At 44.0% G+C, this 19528-nt stretch overlaps 1 protein-coding gene across 7 annotated transcripts in view; it reads left to right on the forward strand.

Annotated features, from left to right (window-relative positions):
- The first annotated feature begins 1697 nt into the window (after nt 1-1697).
- The window catches only part of sox6 (SRY-box transcription factor 6), a 131934-nt gene continuing 114103 nt past the window's right edge, over nt 1698-19528 (forward strand). For 6 of the 7 annotated variants that reach the window (XM_062384860.1, XM_062384884.1, XM_062384891.1 and 3 more), the window contains exon 1: nt 1698-2108. The gene's annotated coding sequence lies outside the window, so the exon portion shown is untranslated. Of the gene's footprint in view, nt 2109-2320; nt 2617-19528 lie in introns of those variants that run through there. The other variant, XM_062384868.1, reaches the window with a different exon arrangement.

Genomic DNA, 19528 nt, shown 5'->3' on the forward strand with positions numbered 1-19528 from the left:
GTTAACAATCAGATTTTCCTCGTGCTGTCTGAAGCTCTCTGTGTGAGTAACTTTCTTATTTCTGTTGTGTGATGCATGTGAATCTGCTGCTGTGACACTTGTGACATGATGAATCCTGTAGAATAGGTGACTGGTGGAGGATCAGTGCTGTGGAACGTGTTCATTTATTAGGTTTAGGTCTCTGTCACCCAAATGCTGCGATTGATTTTTAGATTACAACTTTTCCTTCGGCTTATTATTATTATTTTTTTTACTTCTTGTCTGATCTGTGTACTGTTCTTACAATTGCTATTTATGTGCGTGCGTATGTGTGTGTGTGTGTGTGTGTGTGTGTGTGCGTGTGTGTGTGGCCTCCCCTGAGCTCAGCTGATCATTTCAAACATCTGGATCATGTCAAACAAGAGAAGTGTTTCATTGTAAAAAGAAAAAGAAAGAAAGCTTCTGTTTGGACGAGGGATCTGTGCTCCTGGCCTCTTTAGCTTGTTATTTTCTTTTTAATAACATAGGATTCATTTACTATTCTAACATAATATTAACTGAATAACATACATTAACATACTGATGCATAATATTGATTATTTTAGTTACAGCTTCAGTAACTTCAAAATAATTGTATGCATGCAAAATAAATGTAGCCTTTGAATCTGGGAAATTCGGTTTTAAATAATATTTTATCTGAAGTCATTAACAACAATAAAAAAATTACACATTAATCGTATTATTTCTTAAATCTGTCTCTTAATTTAAATCGTGTGTTTATCCGAATTAATAACGTCTCTACGGTGAGCTTTTTATTTTTAGCGTGTTCTTTAAATGTTGTAATTTAATTATCTCATGATAATATTAAGAACAACAACGCAGTGTTAAAACAATACGTTAATAATAAAACGCTCGACATGACGAGAGGAATATAAATGTTTGACGGGATGACGTGTACAAATAATTATCTTTAATATCCAGAAAAGCTGAGGTGGATAAAGTGACAGGACATTTGCAAACATTTGACTGGAGAGCCGGAGATGTGCGAGTGGCTTGTGAATCAAAACGAGGTGTGATATCATCAGGTTTCACTTCTTATTAAGTTGAGGACCAAGGAGCTTCGCTTTGCTGGTATTTTTAGTTGCCGATTGATTTTCATGCAAATATGACACAAGTCTAAACTGGTCCCTGAACTCTTCCTCCTCCTCCTCCTCCTCCTCCTCCTTCTCCTCCTTCTCCTCCTCCTTCTCCTCTCGCCGGGTTCATCTCCTCAGCTCAAATCACACATTTTTTCTCTGTTCCTGCAAAACTCTGAATACTCTTTCACTTTAGCTCCGGAGAGGTCAGCGCGTCATTTCTCTGATCAAATTTATTCTAAAGGAAACGTGTCAGTTAAAAGAAAAAAGTGAACTAAGGAGAGAAGTCCCGCTGAGCTGGGCAGTGTGTGTGTGCGCACGCCCGTGTGTGTGTGTGTGTGTGTGCAGCCCGTGCAGTGATGATCATTTAAGTAAAGCTTATTAAAGTGAATAAAGTGCGGCTAGTAACCATCCTCCCTGACTCCACTTTTCCTCCACCACACATCCCTCTCTCTCTCTCTCTCTCTCTCGCATCTCTTGTCTGAGAGGAGGAGGGGTGAGGAGGAGGAGGAGTGGGGGCTGGGGGTGGTGGGGTAGTCCTGCCTCTTTGCCTTCCTCAGATCAATGCCCTGGCCACTCACTTTCTGATGTTGCACGACGGGAAATGCTTTGAATACTTGCGACATGGCTGCGCGCATTGATTGCCAAGATTGACAGCATCAGCTCCGTCTCCTCTTGTCTGAGCGAGGGAGAGAGAAAAGGGGGGGAGACAGAAAGAGAGAGAGAGAGAGAGAGAGAGAAAGAGAGAGAGACAGAGAGAGACAGACAGACAGAACAGGTAGTCGAACTACAACAGCCACTTGTTTTTTCCTTCAGTGAGTGGGACAGCTGAAGTTCGCACAGAGAGTAGACCCGGGATCCCTCTCCTTGCGCACGGCCGCGTGTGAGTAAGTTTTCAGTGCAGCAGATCCTGTAGCTCAGAGACGGTCTTCGCGCACAGGCACGAGAGGGGAAGGACGCACGCTCATCCACGCCACGGCCCGGATCCTCAAGGTAAACAACACGTCCCGCTCGACTTTTGTCAACACGCAGCACCGCGGTGGGGCCGACGCTTTCATCTGCTGCGTGTTTTTGTTGCCGATTGCCCCCCCCACCACCACCACCACGACCACCCCGAACCACTGAAAAGAAAAAGTGGAGCGGAGCGCGCTGTCTGTCAGTGGAGCGGCGCGGCACAGACACGGTGCGCGCGGTTCAGCTGGAAAACCACTTCCAGAAAGTAAAGTGGACGCGTTGGGTCCACGAGGCGCGCGCGTATGTGTGTGTGTGTGTGAGAGAGAGAGAGAGACAGTCCGCGAGTGTGTGCGTGACCGTCAAAACTTTAATCACCGCGATTGTCTGATGCGCCGCTTTCACCCAAACACGCCGAAGTAAGAGGAGGCGGAGAGGGGCGCGTGTATGAGCTGCTGGATTCACCGCGGAAATCAGCGAATCTGAGCGATAACCGACATCCGACCTGGTCTCAAGTCAGCTGCGACACATCCCCACACACCGCCGCAAGGTTTGAACCCACGTTTGTTGTTTGTTTCCCCCTTTGTTTATCCCGGCAGCCGCGCGAGCGGACACACGCAGTTCAGACTGTTGATCGCACTTTAACCAAACAGCATAAAACCCGTGGTTGTCACTGTTGTGTTAAACGTGTAAATGTTGACAGTGGTTTTGGTGTGTGTTGTTTACACGTCCCGTAACTTTCCTCTGGTGCCGGGGGCACTTTCACTTGTGTCCACGACGCGGTACCATTCATTGACAGGGACGTGCGTCTTTCGTCCGCACATTTTCTGTCTGATTTTCTAATTGTCACAGACCCAGAGTTAGTGGTCGGCCCCGGCTCAGGCTGCTTGCTGGGAATCCACTCTTCCCAACAACTTTCTCGGGAGGTCACGGGGAATTGACCCGTAAAGAATGCATGCGCCATAAATGAAATGTAACCATGTCCATTAAGAGCAGATGCACTTGAACGGACACTTTTTCTTCCATTTACGCAGAGGTGTGTGGAGCTCGGCGGACTCAGCTCAAGTTCGGTGTGAAAAGTCCCAACGTGCGTAATACAGCTGCTTTTCTCGCCTTTTATTCCGCCGCTGTAACAAGACAATCAAGAAACAATTAATTCGCAGGTCTTTAAATAAAATCATTATTGTTTTGATATTTTTTAGATCATAATGTAAACTTTAATTATTTAGTGATTATATGGAAATCACTTACAATATTTTTTATACAATATTTATGCTGCACAAAGTTAGTGATTAATTAGGTTTATTATAAAGGGAATACAAGTTAAATACAACAGATGGAGGGATGATATTGTCAGCGTGTTACGCAGACGTGTGTCATGATTTTAAGACGTTTTCCTAAAACAAATGCAAGAGTTATGTTATTATTTTAATTAGAATAGAAAAAGACCTGAAGGACAACACTGTAAACCATTTTAAATACAATCATATTAATGCGCATTTGTTGTGTTTATTAAAAACGGAATACCTGCGTTTTTAACCACGAAAAACACCTGTGGATAACGGCTTATAAATACACACCCTGCTCTTAAAACGCCTCTGATATAAGAAAACACATTTCCAGGGTTCTCTTAGAAATAAAATAAAAACCCGGAGTTGTTTGTGCTGAGGTAAACTTCTGATCCTATGGAGGAGTCGCTCTCTGTGCGGACGCAGGTCTCCTCATAAGGTAAGGCGGTTGTGGGACCAAATGCGAGCCTAAATGGCACGTTTATAATTAGACTGCCCATTCAGCACATTGTCCTGATTGCTATACAGGGACACTCGGCTCTGTCTGTGTCTCTATAAGAGTTGGTGTGTGACGGCTGCTGCAGCTCAGCGTGTCGCTCAGCGCGCACAGGGCTGAGGAGGGGAGAGAGTGGAAAGCGGCGTCGCAGCCCCTCTGACGCACGGAGCCCGCACTTTGCTCCCATTTAACATCTCGCACTTATGCTTTTGCGCACAGGAGGAACAGTCTTAATGAACCACCTTGCTCCTTTGTGCACTTCTTGGCGATTTTTAGCCCACAACTCGGATCGTAATAACCGAGGAAACGTTGTGCGTGTGTGTGTGTGTGTGTGTGTGTGAGTGTGTGTGTGTGTGAGAGTGTGTGTGTGTCTCTCTCTCTGTGTGAGTGTGCGTGTGTGCGTGCGTTGATATTTGGCTGCTCCCCTCACATCCCCTCCGCTGCTTTATGTTATGGGAACATAACTGTTTTGCCGTCTGTGATGGCACGATTAAAAACACTAATTGAAAAAAGAGAGTGACCGTTGGTTTGGTGCGTGATGGCGGACCGAGCAATGATATCACATTCATCATGTTTACTGACTTGGCCTCTGTGTTTTCAAGGACTTCATCTGCGGGGGGATCTCGGGCTGACTTTAAGCGTATTTTATTTGCGAGACGGAGAAAAGGCAGCGTGCCTCGCTCCACCTGGACTCCGCGCGTAACCTTTAGATGTGCCAGTGAGTTCAGAGGTTTTTTTAGGACTTTTATTTTGACACGCTGGGTCCAGAGAAGCCACCCGGCTTACTCGTCTAAACGGATCCTGCTGCAGTCTGTCCCGAGTTCAATGTCTCCCGTGTTAAGGAGCAACTCTGCTGCAGACACATTTATTTTTTGCATTATTGCACATTGCTGAGCAGTAGAGTGAGAGTGGTGTGAATGAACTCCCGTCTTTAAAATGGGTTTTAGACCAACTGTCAGGAGCTGAAGGATATTTGTGGGTCTACTTTTTTTTTTTAAATCCATCCTCCTCATCCACAGGTAGGATGTGTTTATACTGAGCTCTTGTGCCAGCAATTGGTGGGATCAAAGAAAAAAAGAAAGAGGAAAAAAAGAAGAGAGAAGGAGGGAGAAAGGGAGAGAAGGAGGGGAAGGGGATGGGTGGCAGACAGAAATGTGCCTTATGTGGCGTTTGGATATTTTTCTGTTTCACTCCACATATGTGTGTGTTCGCCTGATGTCATGAAGTTAAGAGCACCTGCTGTTTTCTGGGGATTTTATTGTAAAGTTTAATCTCAACTCAGTGAAAAGTAAATCCCTGCATCAGTGCTGATCTATACATTCGTTTTTATAATGTGTTACAATAAAACCCAGGTGTTATTTATCTGAAAGACACAGGGATGAAAGTGTAGGTTTAATTTTTACGGCCTCGCTTCTCTGCTTTATCCGAAGTGTATTTCTCTGCAGGGGAAAAATTGAACTCTTAAATGATATTCCAACCAATTTCAACTAGTGATAAACTGATTTCACAAAAAAAAACCCTTCTTCTATTGGTTTAAGTTTGCAATGATAAGGGTTTGTTGTCATTTTCAGCAGTAATAAAAGTGTGATACCGACTGTATGTGGATTATTTTATACAAAGTCAAAGTTGCACCAGTTTCTCTCCGACCCTTTATATCTTAAGTTGTTAGGTGTAGAAGGCTCACTGCTGCATGTGTGTGTGTGTGTGTGTGTGTGTGTGTGTGTGTGTGTGTGTGTGTGTGTGTGATTTAGTGACATCTCCCTTCTCCCAGATATTCTGCAAGGATTCCTTCAGTCTTGACACGTGTAATCGTTCGATAAACATTTTGATTGGAAACGTCAAAAAAAACAAAACGCCGACCAGATGTCATTTAGACCACATATCATTACAGACTTTACATGTGTGTTCTTTTTTTGTAGAGAGACAGCTATTTTGTTCCTATAGTGACAGGACGCTGTCTGGCGAAAATGTACAGATGGGGGCAGGTGGGGGTGGCAGAGGGGTGCGCGGGTACGAGTCTCCGTCCGTCTCCGAGTGGTGTGGGAGGTGGCGGCGGAGTGTCTGCGAGACTCGATGATAAACAAGATGAGAGGAGGTAAACAACAGCAGGCCTGGTAAAGGTAGAGGAGGGGGGCGACAGAAGGGTGGAGGACGGCAGGAGATAATAAATGTGGCAGCACATGTTGTGACATCTGTCTTTCTAAGTGTTATCTAATTTGCGGTAGAATATTTCAACAATGATGAAAACCTAACAGGGATGTGCCATATGAGAGGGGTTTTTTTTGTGTAGTTGTTGCTTCCACGAGAAGTTGGTGAGAAGGCAGTGACATGTCCCTCCTGTCGTGGCGCTTGGCTTTCTGTCACGGGACCCTGTGGTTTTTGGCTTTGCACAGTATAATGCAGGCATGCGGTGACAGAGTGTCCTCTGTGCACCGATGCCACATTCGGTGAGGTAGACCGGGTTCCTGACGACATTGGTCTTGTATTTGAATGAAATGGATTTGTGCTCATGCAGGAGAAAACCTGTGGCCTTTCTCCGTCTCTCATAGAGGAGAAAGACAGGAAATCAGTGCTCGGCTGAGTCATCAGGAGCAGACAGTGGAGCACCACCTCCAGCGGGTCCCCGTCCTGAATGAAAAAACGCTGTGTGGATGGGGAGCCAGTGGAAAACACTGATGTGACACACCAACTAGTTGAAAAAAAAAATACTAAAAAAGAAGCCTCTCAAGCTTTTAGATTTTGAATCTCATTTGCCACCATCTGATTTAGAGTTTTTAATGAAGCCGACCCAGGTTTGTCCAATGTCAAAGATTGAACTTGAGCACAAGCAGGATTTTGTTCAGGAACAAATAGATCCTACGTGTTCCGACACTTACTGAACATGGACAAGGGCAGGGGCTGTTTTTTCCTCTCCCTCCTCCGTTAGATCCCCGTGTCCCTCTGGCTGCTGTAAGTGAACAGTATTGCTAACATTAAAGGATTACAGATGAAAAAAGTCTAAATATGTGTATCTTCACAGGAGCTGTATAATTGCACAAGTAACCTAAGTGGCTCATTTTGATCTGTATCATTCACTCTCCCACCAAATAGGTTTTCGTCAAAATAATTGGACATTTTTTTTTTTGCCCATAGCATAGTTGTGCATAATTAACTTTCATTTCCAAATGCAACAGCTATGGTAAGTAGCCTGTGTTGATATATCTTTTTTTAAATTGCACATTAATATGTAGATTTAATTGGACTGGCCTTGGTGGCCACGTGTTAGTGACACAGGTCTGGGACTGTAATCAGGTGGAGGAATTAGTGGAGCTCATTGTTTTTTATGTATCAAATGAAGATTTGTACAGTGGCTGTTTGAAGACGGTTGCCTTTATTTCCATATCAAAGAGCCACACAGTGCAGCCGGGCAGTAATTAAAATGTGGTGGATTTTGGAGTCCCCTTGCGCATGAATACACACATGCACGCATGCACACATTTTACCGCTCACACACAAGCACAGCGACACATGCATACACACATATTCTCTTTCTCTCACTCAAACCCTACGCACACACACACACGCAGCATATGGACCAAGGCTGAGAACATCAGGTTGTGTGAAAAGAGTGCAGGTGTTTGAAACTGAATTTTAAACAAACACTCGTGTTGCTTCATGTTCCCTTTGCAGACGTTTGGATACGGAATCGAAAGCCAGTTTAAGAAAAACACACAAACACACACAAGTTAGTTTTCTCACCCTTTCTTCTGGCAACCATTTTGTTTGAGAGAGTCATACATTAATTATGTTTTTTTTCCCTTTGACTCAGTAACAGAGCTTTCACTTGCTGAAGTCACACAAGCCTTATAATATAGTCACACAGCACAGAAAATATCCTTATTTATCAAACTGTCAGCATTTGATATAAACTGTATTTATACAGATATATGTATATATATATATATATATATATATATACACACTCACACACATATAAACGGCCTACATACTGTGTGTATGTGTGACCTTGCTGCATAATAGTGGGATTATAAAAAAAAAGAAGCCCCCAGTGATTTCTGCCCTCCTAGACTTAGAGAAGCTCTGAAGACACAAGATTGTGTGTCTTGTGAATGAACAAGGGAAAAGAGATTAGTGTAATGTGGGGTTTTGTGCTGCTCACGCACAAAAGCATCACAACAAGCCTTTTCCTCGTGATCCGCAATATTGGTGTGTGTGTGTGTGTGTGTGTGTGTGTGCGTGTGTGTGCGTGTGTGTGTGTGTGTGTGTGGATCAGGCCGTTCCCCTGGGCAAGCCGCTGCCTTGGAGGGAGTGTTAGAGGACTATATGAAAATATAACTGCAGCCAGCATAGGCAGCTGTGACACTGGAAGTTTTTATGTAAATATAATGTGAACCTTAAGAACACCCTCACCATGTTCATCACAAAGCTCATTTGAAAGTCTTTTTTTTCTTATGAATAACACTCATTACTCATTAATAATTTCAACGTTCAGGGTTGAGCATGAGTCACAAGGTTGTGACTCACTCACTTACCCTTTGTGAGTAGAATACTCAATTGATCTCCAGCTTGTGAAAGTTGATGTACTTCATTTTGTTAGAAGGTCTCCTCTGTCAGTATGAAGCCGAACAATTAGACGTTATCCAGCTGGTGGAGGTTGACAGCCGGCTTGGTCTCTGCCAGCTTGATCTGACATGAGATGTAAAATATGCTCTGTAGTTCTGGTTAAGCCGACCGATCTGGCTCCTGCACTCTGCCGTCCAGCCTCTAGGATGCTGGGCGCTGGTTAGCTGGCACACAACTGTTTTTAGATCAGTCTGGCATATTAGTGTTTTTGCTAATACAGAGTGTGTTTGTGTGCATGTGTACAAGCTCTTGAGCCATGTGTGGTCTGAATACGTGACTAGGGTTGGGTATTGATGGTACTATGGGCAGACCTAGTACATATGGCCCATGGGGGTGTCCCAAATCTGAAATGCAAAATGAGAGTTGACGATAAGAACAGTTTATTTTTTGCTTAAGTTGAAATTTAACATGTTAACTGTGAACAGTCTAAAGCAAACCTAACTTAAATGTCCAAATGCAGATTCATGCAAAACGCTTAACAAATTTACACAACAAAATAAGATTGTTAAGCTTTAGGTGTTTTTTGTCGTGAGGTAGCTACTAGCTAGCTCCAGGCTAATGTTACGTGGCTGCCAGAGCTGCGTAGAGAACAGTTTGTCCAACTATGCACCTATTGCAGATCTGAGATCAGGCTCTAAAAGGAGGCAGGGAAACCTGTGTTGTGATTCGCTGCGGTAGGTATCGGCCGTGTAGGCTCGGCCATAATGACCACGTTTACCACAGTGTAGCTCTTGGATCCATGATGCAGAAGGCTGGTCCAGATAATTGGCTCAATATGACTTCATCAAGAAAACCTTCCCCGCATAATTAAATAAATGCTAAAATGATCCGAGACACCGCATCTTGCATATTCATTCTCATTCAATATGTGGATTAAAACCATAGTTGGTTCTTCACATGTTTGACGATAAATGTCACAACAGAAACATAATTGGTTTGTTGTTGCCGCTGAAATCCATCTTCTCGCGGAAGCGGGTGTGAGCCGTCCTGGATGGAAACAAACACCGATGGACCGTTTGCATCACGGAGCAGCTACTGTCACATCTGAAACAGGCGGGGAAGTTATGGAAAAGAAAGGACATATTGGGCCAGAAATCAGATTCCCAACAGTTTTTCCTGTGGAAAATGCTAATGCACGGTGCCAAAAATAAATCAAAGTGACAAAGAGGGCGGGGGCGGGGGAATAGATGGAAAGGGTCTTGTGGCTAAAGTTCTGATCCAGTTAACCATAGCATCTCTCCTTACCCAGGTCTTTTGTTTCCTTTCTCGATAATTCCTTTTTACACCGACTTGGACGTGTTACAAGGCTTTTCCCTTAATGTGCATTATGAGCAAATGGCCTCAGCAGACCCGACCACAAGCTTTCTCTCGGTTTCTGTCTTTCTCTCGCTCTCTGTCTGGCTTTGTTATCCTCGCTCGCTCTCACCCTGTCGGTGAAAAGACGGGCTGAGAGCTGATTTTTACAGCGGCTCTCTGAGGCTGAAGACTCCACACAAATAATGATGTTAGTGTTGGTGTTGCCTCAGACCTCTCTGATGATGAGTAAGTAGATCACTCAGTCCCATTTAGTCTAAGAAATAGATTTTTCTTCTCATCGTGCGCATGGTGAATAAATCACAAGGGAAATCTTCGCTGTTTTCAAGGTGGTCGAGGAGACTTTCTGTATTAGGTGGGAGCTGACATTCACATTTCATTTGTTTCCAATTGGCTCAGTTTCTCCACCTCAGCCGCACAAGTGACTGCAGGACAGACTTTATCCATTACTCTGTCTACTTGCACCATAATGTGACCATAAGCAAAGCAAAGACACTAATGTTCGGGAAAAGAAAAAAAATCAACTTTCATCTTAAACCAACCAGAAAAAAATCTAATTTTAGCCATTTGGACGTTTTTTTAAGGAGGGTTGATGAAATAATATACACGGATATTAGAAACAACTGTTGAGCACAGTGGAAACATCTCACCCAGTCGGTATTTGCACCTATAAGCAACTTATGATTGGCTCAGCTGCACATTTAGGCAAAGTGCATCTACAGCGAGAGAAACGGACTCACAGCTCGAAGAATAAAGCCCAAGAAGGAACCGACTGCGATAATCACTTTCTTGAATGGGACTGAAAAAGAGAAATCTGCTGAAATGATAGAGAAAGCCTGTGGTTTGGCCAATGCAGTAAATTTCCCATGAGCCTCTTTGACAATCTGAGGGGATAGCCACTCTGGCACACGCCGCACGCCCGCCCACACACACACACACACACACACACTAACAGAGGCAGCACAGTGTAGAAACCTCCAGGAGAGGCTGGTCCGAAGGAGGATGATAGACAGGAGGTGGGAGAGGAGGACCAGATGAAGATGATGGGAGGGGTTGTCCTGTTTGAGGAACAGTAACACTCACTCTTTTTTTCCATTTCACAGAACAGTCTGTAAAATCTACAAAAACTTTGCTTCAGAGAATGGAAAGAAAGTGTGGAACACGAATTAAAGTACAAACGTTCAGTGTATTTGTAGAAAAAGATGAATCCTTTGCTTTGGGTGGGATACGACCACAATTAATGACCCGACAGTCCGCGAACAAATATATACAAATGACTTCAAGCTTTCCCTCCTGTGCATCTTCATATGCAACTAATTTGCTGCAGTTTTACGTTCTTATACTGCAGAGTAAAGTCAAGGGGAGAAGGTCAGGCTGGCTGGTTATGCATCACGTCATAAGTTTTCTGTTTTAAGTATTTACCACGCTCACCATGTTTCTTCTAACCTTAACAAATTGTTTTAGTTTCCCAACCTAAACCATAATGTGCTCAGCATAACCACAGCGTCTCCATAACTCTAACCAAGTGCTGCGAGTTGCCTAAACACAACCCTGAAAAAAATGTAATCATGCTTTGGTTGCGAGGAGACTAATTTGTAGCGACAACACACATAAGCTTTTTTTTGCTGCAGCGTTCGACATAAAGATTCAAAACAAAAAACACCTTCAAAAGGATACGAGAAAAAAAAAAGACTAATTACACAGGAATCTGATGGCCTTGTTTTTGCATGAAAAAGTTATTGCCAATTGCAAAAAATTGTCGTATACGAACGCCAAATCTAGAAGACCCTGTTGGACTGAACCATCAGTCAGAGGCCCTTTGTATCAGGAGGGCTACAGTTTGCGTTTTTCTCTCAGCGAGGAGAAAGGTTTTAGGTCCTCGGTTTGGGGTGGGGCTGAGGGTTTACTGGGGAGGTACAATGTTCCTCCTTATCCTCAGCAAAGCTAAATTTATTGGTCACCATCTGCAGGGTGGAGGAGTTTGGGTTGTGGCCAGGCCAAAGAAAGGCTTCTAATTAAACAGTCATCATTATCAACTTGTGGTCAGTGATCATCGTCCCCAACACTGGTTCCCCAAGATGAACATGGAATCCTTGAGGCTTTCCTTCAAGCCCCATGTTGGACTGAATTAGAACAGAAGAAACGGAGGAGAAAAGTGCGAGCGAGGAACAGTTTTTTTTCCCTCTCTTGGCAGAACAGGCAGCATGAGGCCCCGTGCCATATCCACTCAGGTTTAAACAATTACCCAACATCAGAGAAACCAGTAGAGCCTCAGCGCTGGCACGACCGTCGTGCTTTCGACTGCTGTACTTCAGTCCACGGTTTCAGACATGGCCAAGTGTCACATGTAAGCGGAGCTTTCGATAATTTCAATTAGTGTAAGAGGGTGTGCCTGCAGTATCTGTATCACTGCTGCTGGAGGAGCGTTCCTTTGAGGTTGACAGGCCCTTAATATAGTATTTCATGGTTTGATGTGTGAGTGACACAGAGGCGCTCCAAGAGGATGGCAAAATGGTTTATTAGGACCTAATTAGAGCTCTGTGATTAAAGGGGAAGTGACTGTGATTAGGAGACCTGCGGATGATGTGGAAACACGGATGAATATTCAGAGGAGTAAAGCACAGTGTGTATTAGCCTGCCTGCGTGTGTGTGTCTTTGTAAACTATGTGAGTCCAAGCTGCCTCGGAGCAGTCGTGTTATAATATCATCTTAACAGCGGATCCATGCAGACGACTGTTGCGACTTTTTACAAAAATCTGGCACAAAATGCACAGAAAAACTTGTGTAGCCGATGATTCTGTGTCAGTTGATTCATGCAGGTGTTCAGAAGTCCGACGAGCAGCTCTTGCGCCTCAAACATCATTTGATAAAATGAAGATGACCTCAGTTTGTTGCTTGTTTTTGTTTTTGTTATGGTTTCAGTCCAGCATGTAAGAGTAACGCAGCAGACGTTCACAGCCAATTGAAGGTGAGACTATGAGGAAGGTCCTGCAAAGCCAGGTCTACTTTGGGAAGCTTAGGGCACTTGCAAAGAGTCGCACATTCACGTGAACTTCGGAGCATGTGCTGTTTAATCAAAGTGATAAATGGTTTTATTATTATTATTTGTCCCCCATCGATGGAGAGGCTCGTATTGGATTTTCTTTCTTTTCACTGCACAAACTTCAAACTTTTTCAGATATGTGATAGCAGCCGCCATTAGAAATCATTTATGGGAGTGTTCTGAAGGCGGGAGATTGTCGGCGGGGGCCGAGCGATTTTACAATTTCACAACTGACTTCCTCCTTAAAATGACACTGGCTTACCTGCCTATTACTCCCTTTGATTTCTACAGTGCATGCTTCTGCGCTCTGAGAGGTATTCATAATAAGCTTAAACTCCGCTGGCTTCATTGCTAAAGGGTGCTTATCTCTTGGCTATTCAAGAGAAAGAAGGGTAATATTTTTTCCAATTTCAACATTTCACTGTTAGGCCACACTCGGGCCCAAAACGTTCAGAGGTCTGTTGTGGAGAGCAGGGAACACACCATACACAGACACATACTGTACGTCCACTCACACAGGGACATGCACTTAACACACATACACACACTTTGTCCATGGCTTTTCTTCAATAAATCTTTTTTTTTTTTTTCATTTAAAATTGAAATGGTACAGCTTTGGATTATTATTTTTTGGGCGGTTTGGAAGTCACGTATTTCTGCACATTTATTTATATATTTTATCCAGTCAGCAAGTGCTCAGTTGAAATCCACATCAGTTCTATTCAGAGAAAAGGATCCCTGAAAAGTGTTTTTCTTTTATTACATCGATCATGCTTACCTTGCAGCACTCATTACATATTTGGACATGCAATTTAATCTATTTACGTTTCCATTTTGTCCCCGTGGAGTGTTCAAAGCGCACTCAGCCTCACAATGTATACTCATATGTAACGTAAGATATACTTGAAAACTAGTTTGTGGTGAGCAGTAGTGGCCATGGAGGGCCCTCTCTCTTTAGCTTGGAGCTATGTCAGTTTTTTCTTTCTTGTAGAATAATGAGAAGCATGTGTTTGGCATGTGAAGAAAAAAAACAACAAGAAAACACGGTGATCTTTCATGTGACCCACCTGTTATGCTTCAAATGCAGTTAACACCAGCCTCATGGTACCATTATCTCACAGGAGCCTCTTCCTCCTCCTGCTCGTTCTGTTGCATTCTCTTCCTAATTCATTTTCTCCGGGGGCTCTGCAGAGACTCACTGCTGGTGCTTGGCCGAACACAAATGGCAGCAAACAGGAGCAAAACTAAACACTCGAGCAAGAACAACTAAACATTAATGACTACAGGAATTTCAATACACCTAATCTGTAGGTGCAAAGTGTTCGTTTTGAACGACATCTTTCTCCAGCCGTTAACGGTGTGCAGCGGGTCGGCCCCGAGTCTCTGCGCTCCCCGGCCTTTGCTCCGTGGCCTCGGCCTGCTGGGCTTCTCAGTTTTACAGTTTGCCATGCTGTAATGGGCTCTCAGGACATGATGGGAATATAATAACTGCTTGACAATGTTGTTCTTACCCCCCTCTCGTTCTCCACTAAATGTAAAATGTGCCCAGAAACATGGCATATATGGTACAGGTTGTGATGTCAGTTGTTATTGCTGGACATGTGAACCAGTAAAATTTGGATTATTTTCCACAAACTGCTGTGCGGAGTGCATTATGTCACAAAGGCCACATTGTAGCTGGTTGGGTGTAGAGCAGCTCTCTCTCTCTCTCTCTCTCTCTCTCTCTCTGTGCATTGCTCGGGCCACCTTCTGTGCTTCCAGTCCAGACTGCAGCCTGACTTTATGCCTATTTCCTTTCCTTGTGCTGCAATCAATGGACAATGGGCCTATAGGACACACTGCATAATGGGAAAAAAAATCATGAATAAAAAAAAAAAAAAAAGTGCGTCCAGACTGACTGCCAAGAATGTTATACAGACATATTTTTTTTTACCATGCGAATTGATTATGTGTGAAACTTGTGAGGATATTTTGGTGATATTATAATAAACTGGGATGCTCATGCATTTGATACAGCTCTGGGAAACATGTAGAGATAAATGATTTGAATTCCTTTGCTTTCCTTCCTTGCTTTCCTTTTGTCCTGTGCAGTATGGAATGGAAGAGCGTCCGATAAAGAGCCTCCTGTTTTTTCCACTAATTAAATTTGCCACTTACATACACTGGCAGGAACCTCTTACCTTGTTTGACTTATTTATTGCCTGACTGCAGAGGTAATTTGACCTTTCATTTCAAAGGCTCTTGTTTTAATCCAGAAAAGGAGTGTTAAACTCAATTATACCAGTGATCAGTGGCTCAAACACTACATTTGTTTCCTGTGAGGGGGACAAGCCAACTGGAGCCCTCCATGCTCTCAGGTCCTTGTCCCTTACTCCTGCCTGGTCCTTCCAACCCTAAAGGGTAACAAGAGCATGAGAGAGACGGGAGGAGGGGGTGAATTAGGAGGAAGGAGATGGGGATGGGGATGGGGGGGAGGCAGACATGAGTGAGATGAGAAAGGAAGAATGGAGAGAGGGAGAGAGATGGAGGCAGAGAGGAAAGTGCCCCACAGTTCCTGCCATGTCACTGGAGATTTGTGTTCTCCTTTTAAATCATTTCCCTCTTTAGCAGATTAAGAAGGCAGAAATATTCTCAAACTGATCATTTTCCCTCCCCCCCCTAAACGCACTCATTTGCATTTGCATACGCTGCTATTAATTGAGGGTTTCAAAAAGAAAAAGACAAATGACCTGTGCAACTGTAAATAAAAAGGAAAACAGAGGTTATAATGGTAATTGTTCAAATGGCTGCACAGGCACATGCATACGCTGCATTACAGACTTTTTCCCTAACGTTTTTTAAAATCAGGATTTCAGCTATTATTTCATTTTCATGTAAATACACGTCCTCTGTTGTGTTTTTCTTAATTTGGTTTAGTTTTTCTAATGAGACGCAGAGCAACCCATTGAGATGCTGCTGTAGTCAGTGCAGCGTTGTTGTGTTATATGAATAGAAGATGAAGACTTATTTTCCAACATGGAATATGAACGTTCATGTTTTTTTCTCCGAACACTGCAGCCCATTTAGGACTTCCTTTACTCCGTGACATGCAACAAATGTTTCCCATGTCCACAGTTAAAGTCGTCTGCCCGCATTGTGCCGGGCGTGCTCGCCGCTAAAATAATTACGTGTCAACTTAAGCTTGCCTTTGCAAATCGAAAAATGTGCGACAGTAATACAAGTCATTTGTGGGAAAGGCCACTATCAAACAGCGCGTCTCCGCTTCTTCCCACAAACAAGGAAAACGCAGAATAATCTGCGGACACCACTGCCTTGTTGTAACCTGATCATTTATGGATCAGTTGTTTCCTTTCTGGTTTAATTCACCATGTGATTGATTTTCAGTGGCGTACTGTTGGAAAATATCCACACTAAACCGTGCCTGAAATGGGGAACCATTTGAATACAGATGCTTACAGCTAAAGCCTTGTCACTGGAAACCACTCGGAGCCAGGAGACAATTGCAGGTTGATTATGTTGCTTCTGACAGAAGTTGCAAGTCCTTTGTACCAGGCCGGGATATTTGCATCTAAATGCTTATTGTAGAAATCTAAACAGCATAAAGACTGATTGTAAATGCCAGCTGTTGGGCTGCACTCGGGAATAAAAAAATAATTTCAATAAGGGAAATTGGGATGGAAATGAGGGAATTATTTTCAAACAGTGGAGATGAAATCAATAAGTAGGTAACAACGCAGTTTGTTGTGCTGGTTGCTTTTATCATTTTTATTGAGCGTGTTTGTAATCACATATGAATCTATTGACAATTTTTCATTGTGTCTTGTAACTGGAGGAAACACAGTGTTTATATTCAGAAGAATTCGTCTTATTCTTTGCTTCCTTCTGCAGGCTGTAACTAGTTTGCCACGGGTATGAGAAGAATTACAGTAAATTGAAACATATTTAACACATCGGCTCCTTCTCGATATTATTTGGTTTACAGGTATTTTGAGATCGGTGAAATGCGCTAGTTTGGGCTTTGCGATGTTTGTTTGTGCGTTCATGTATCTGTTTGTGCACTGTGTGAAAGTGCAGGTCTAACCGTGGGTGTACATGTGTGTGTCCGCCCGGCGCCCCCAAAGCAGAGTGATGCCCCTGCTGATTGTCCTCCTCTAAGCTCTTTGTCCTGCAGCACTCAGTGTGTCTGCCTCCTCGGGAGACTGACAGGCTTCTCTAGTGTGGCTCCACAAAGGCCCAGCCTCCTTTGAGGTGTTAAAAACTTCCATTTATGCATCTCCCTGGACAAAAAAAAAAAAAAAAAAAGAAGCGCCGAGCCCATTTGAGTCCAGCAGCAACACAGGCAGACATTGTGGCCACGCTTCTCCAGCACTCATTTCACAGATTCTGAAACGAGTATATGGTGAACAGGGTTTGAAGGGCTAAAGTGCCCCGCGAGGACCAGGCGATAAGAGGGGAGAAAACGCCACCACGCAGCAAACTAGAAGATGGGTCGAGGAAAAATAAACACATTACCTGGGAGAGGGGGGGGGAAGAGGACCCCCCCCCCAATGCGACCCCCCCCAGAGAGAAAGAAAGGGGGGAAGAAAGGAGGACAGAAAGAGAGAGCATATCTTGTAAGTTATAAGAGAAGAGGTCTCGTCAGCGTGTGAAAAGACAAGCCTATTCTGTGTTGTCTGTCTTTGAAGTGCCGACTATATGAGGGGGAATCAAAGAGAATTGATAGGTTTGCACGGCCGCCAGTGAGGAGCGCTGGGGACTGAACGCCGTCCATCGCGGAGGAAAACATTCTATTTGCTGCCTTCGCTCCCCGCACGCTGCCTCTCAGCCCGGCTGCTCAGCAAACACACTTTTTATTCTTGTTATTTTCGAACGCAGAGGAAATGACAGATAATGTATTTGCCAAGCAGCACATGAAAGCCCCCGCTCAGCCACGGCACTGTATCCATATCAGGCTGCTGCTTGTAACAACCTCCCAGTAGATCTTTTTTTTTCTTCCTCTGCTTTGTCTGACACTGCTGCTTTTGACACAACACTGACCAGTGTATTATATTTTGTTTACTCTCGACAAAGATATTTGAACCGCAGCGATGCTATGGTGGTCATTCCTGACACACTGGTGCGAGACATTTTGTGAATGTCTCGTCCGCCGGGTTTGGCCCCAGGCAGGAAAAGAAAAGGCAGTTTGAGGGAGACAGAGGGTAATGATGAAAAAGAGGAGAAAAGAGAGACTTGTCTGGCCGTGACAGTTACGGGTGTGCTGGAGCAAGAAACAGCTGTTTGCACGTGGCGACCTGTTTCCAACGCCAAATAACTCGATGACACAGTGGCTCGTCTTTACATCACAGGACTGAACTTCTGAAGTTTATCACACCAGTAGGAGGTGATTAAATATACGAGGTGAGGTGACAAATACTCCACAAATTCCACCTCCATAAAATGATCCGTGCCAGAGTGCCTCCAGTTTACCTGAACTCGGGCTGTTCGCTGCCCAACCGCTGTCTTCTCATTCCCGGCTATGGTGATTACTCGCTGCATGGAAGCTGTCGTTTCATATTTCACAGATGATGCCACTGCTGAGAGGATTGACTTGATGGAACTGGATATTTAACATACAATCACACGTGTTCAATTACTATGTCAGACATTTCTGTGCCAGAATGTCCTGCGCTTCACGCCTGTAGCCCCCCCCCATCCCCCCCCCACCTCCCTCTTCCACCCATTTCCCTATTTCCCCTGAGACCGGCGTTACAGCCCCACCTCACTGCATCCCAAACAACCCCCCCCCCCCCCCCCCCCCCATGCCGTCCCCGGCCACACTGGCTGTGCGGCTGCTGCTTCGGCAGAGATAACCACACTGTATCCAGGTGGGGAGCAGTCGGCTGATGGCAGAGATTACCTCTATTGTCAAAATAACTAACTCGGCAGAATTCCTACTTTAGCTCGTTTGGACGCAGGGGGAAGTGAGGATTTGGAGAGGAGGATTGGGAGGATGTTGCAGATCGGGATGAATTCCAGACACAAGTTGAAGTACAAGTTTTGGCTTGCCTAATGCAGACCCACTAAACTACTGGGATGAAAATGCACCTATGCAGACGTGCACAAATGTGCGCAGCAGAAACACAGACACATGTATGCAATTGAAACATGTGTCCCATACTATATAGAAGAAGTAATGCAACATAGACTTAACTACAGTACATGGAACATAAAACCTGGATTTGGACAGTTATGTTGAGGTTGCTCTCTTTTGTGTCTGATTTAACAGAGGTTGGCTTTTACCTACTGTTTCATTGCAGAAATGTAGAATTTGAATTTAGTCCTTTGTCCCAAAACAATGTGGTCAAGTGTGTGAAGTGTGTGTGTTGACACTAAAACAAATTTAAGGTTTATGTTAGTGCGGTCAAGGTGTTACACATATTGTAGGGACCTAAATCTGGTTGCAAATTATGAGTTTGGTAAAAAACAATCTTCATAATGTGAATCAATTGAGGTGATTGCATGTTTTTAGGGTTTGGCGGAACATGGTTATGGTTCGAATAAGACTGTAGGGTAGGTCTATGACGTGAGTGTGAGTGTGTGTGTGTGTGTGTGTGTGTGTGTTTGTGCAAAGCATGGCGTTTGAAAGACAAAACTTTATTCCTGGGCTCCTGGTTAAGGTGAGGAGTACAATATGAATCGTGGTTAGGCTAGGCACGAA

Source organism: Platichthys flesus, chromosome 1 (assembly GCF_949316205.1).
Source record: "Platichthys flesus chromosome 1, fPlaFle2.1, whole genome shotgun sequence".
In the NCBI taxonomy this organism is placed as follows: domain Eukaryota; kingdom Metazoa; phylum Chordata; class Actinopteri; order Pleuronectiformes; family Pleuronectidae; genus Platichthys; species Platichthys flesus.